Source organism: Oryzias melastigma, linkage group LG12 (assembly GCF_002922805.2).
Source record: "Oryzias melastigma strain HK-1 linkage group LG12, ASM292280v2, whole genome shotgun sequence".
Classification (NCBI taxonomy): domain Eukaryota; kingdom Metazoa; phylum Chordata; class Actinopteri; order Beloniformes; family Adrianichthyidae; genus Oryzias; species Oryzias melastigma.
The window spans coordinates 11669823-11672462 of record NC_050523.1 but is presented as its reverse complement, the minus strand read 5'-3'; positions in this window follow the sequence as shown (position 1 = coordinate 11672462).

Genomic DNA, 2640 nt, shown 5'->3' with positions numbered 1-2640 from the left:
CACTTGCGGCTGTAAAATGCTTCAAAGCGCTATTGCTTTCAGCAATCAGACGCAATTTCTTCAGGAATTGCAAATCTAGTTCTTCTTAAAAATTGTCCTTTATTTTGCATTAGAAATAGAAAAAATGAATCAAACACATACTGTATGTGTGATTTAGATTACTTTACCAACCAGTATAGCTAAAGAAAAGAGTCTGTCAATGAAATTCGAATGCTCGTTTACAGTATTGAAAACAGATGCTAGAAGATGTAAGAAATCAATTTTTATATATTAATTTCAATTCTATAAATGTTAGAAACATTTGTCATTAAATAACTTACCTTTCTTTAGATACAAAAACCTTAAGAGAAATAGAAGAGTAGTAAAAATATAAAACTTTCCGTTCTTTTGGATAACAGAAAGTACTTCCTGATGTACTTTTATTATAGCGCTTTATTAAAAAAGCATCTTAAAGAGACCCTGAACACTATTTGTTTACACATTGCATTAATAGCCCTTTGTTTTGATCTTAGATTTTTCTATCTGAAGCTTTTCTTGTTTAAGGACTTACTGTAGTGATTTCATTGTTTCTTCTGTTGTGACTGCACTTCAAAAAATTCTTAAAATAAAAAACAAAATTAACAACATATTATCATCAGCATATGTTGTTACACATGAGGCTGCACAGATTTTTCACCAGATAGGTGTGATTTCTTGAAATATAAATACAAATTTATATTGCCAAATATTTTTTCTCTCCAACTGTACAACGATTTGCCAGATAATTAAAAAAAAAACATTTTAAACTAAAATAATCCCTTTTATTTAAGAATAAATACATTTGGTTTGAAGGTTGTTTTCTAACAGAAGTGGATCCTTATGTCACGTTGTGCTGCTTTTAACAAAGTAACAAAGGAGATTTATTGATCGTTGAACAAAATGACTGGAACTTGATATTCTACCACACAAACATAAAAAATGCATTTAGCCACAAGTGATTCATGGATCATTGATGGACAAAAAAAAGCATTCCTCAAGTATCTCCATACTCTGTGTTTATTTGAAACGACCCGTTATATAACTTAAAGTGTTTAAAAACCTATTTTTAATTAGAATGGTATTGTAGTCCACTAATCTGACCGGTCGCATCATAATCTACTTTCATACGCAGATTCTAAAGAGTTTTATTTTATGATCCAACCTGAGCAAAATAGCAGTGCATGTTGTCCCGGGTGCTGGCCAGCTGCACTGGATCCCCTTCATGCAACGCACATAAATGACATCTGTCACCAGCATTAGAAGAGATTAAAACCGATTTACGTGACCATATACATTTTCTCTAATCTTTGTGACATTCATGCTTGAAAGAAGCAAACAACACCTCCATGTAAGTCGTCATCTAACTGGGGAAGTGGTTTCTTTTCACTGGAAAGTGCATGTGTGCCACTTTTCGTGGAATCCCAGAATATTTGAGCTGGTGTGTTTTGTTGGCGGGATAGGATTATACTCTTAAGTGCTTTAATGGGTATTCTGAAACAGTGTTATAGTTAGAATTACGCACAGTCGCTTACAACATTGTGATTTAAGTGAACAAGGCGTCTGGAAGCCTCTGAGGACTCCTTCGATTATTTACGTTCACTGTGAAGCTAATCTAAGCTTTTTACTTTCACTTTTTCAGATTACTCACAAAAAGGGAGTCAAAGCTTTGAGGTTTGCCTTCCAGAGCAGCAACAGGCACAGATTAAGATGGATGGATTAGTGGATTATAGGACATTTTTGCTACTATCTACCTCGCACTTTACTCCAATCATTTGAATAAAAAAAAGAGTCCTGAACATGAAATTCTAGCTTTTGTCAAAGCACAGGTGTACAAAGATGGTTTACTTAAAAACCGAAAAATTCAAAAGGCATCAGATTATAATCCCTCATTGTCAAAGTTATTTCTAAAAAAAAAATCAACTCAATCTCAAAATCTCAAATCAGACTTGAGTTTTGTGTGTGTGAGGCGATTTTTGCGTACTTTTTAAAGATTTGTATTTGTAGCTAGTTTTAGGTTACTGTTTTGTCTTTTTTGTACATGTGATTACACAATTGCAAGTATACACAGTTACGCCTGGTTCACACCAAACAAGGAAGTGCTGCGAAGCGGTGTGTGGGCGGATTGCGCGCAGCATTCGCTTAACCTCCAGTTCACACCAGACAAGTATTTTTCCACGATGATCGACACTTTTAGAGCTTTTTTTGCCATCATCAGACACCCAAAACCCCGCCCCCCCACTCTGTAGTCAGCCACCACGTTGCTCTGTTTGTGTGTATATGTCTGTTTGCTTTTTGTGTGTTTATTTTCATCTCCACAGTCTGTTTAAATACAATCACTTTTGTCAATCATGGTATTTTATTTTGAAAAATTGGTTTTATTTTGAAAATTCTTGTGTGTCTTGGTATAACTTCTGGACAGAAAAGAGCCGGATTATTCGCGGCTCGTGCACAAATAGACCAGACGCCAAAACACGGCGCGAGCTAGCCGTGGCACTTTGCGTCTGGTGTGAACTGCACCATAGGTTGACAAAGGTGCGAAATAGAAGCGGCCTATTTTGCACTGCTTTCACACCCGGTGTGAACCAGCCTTTACGCACCAAATGTTTTGTATAAGTTACAAAT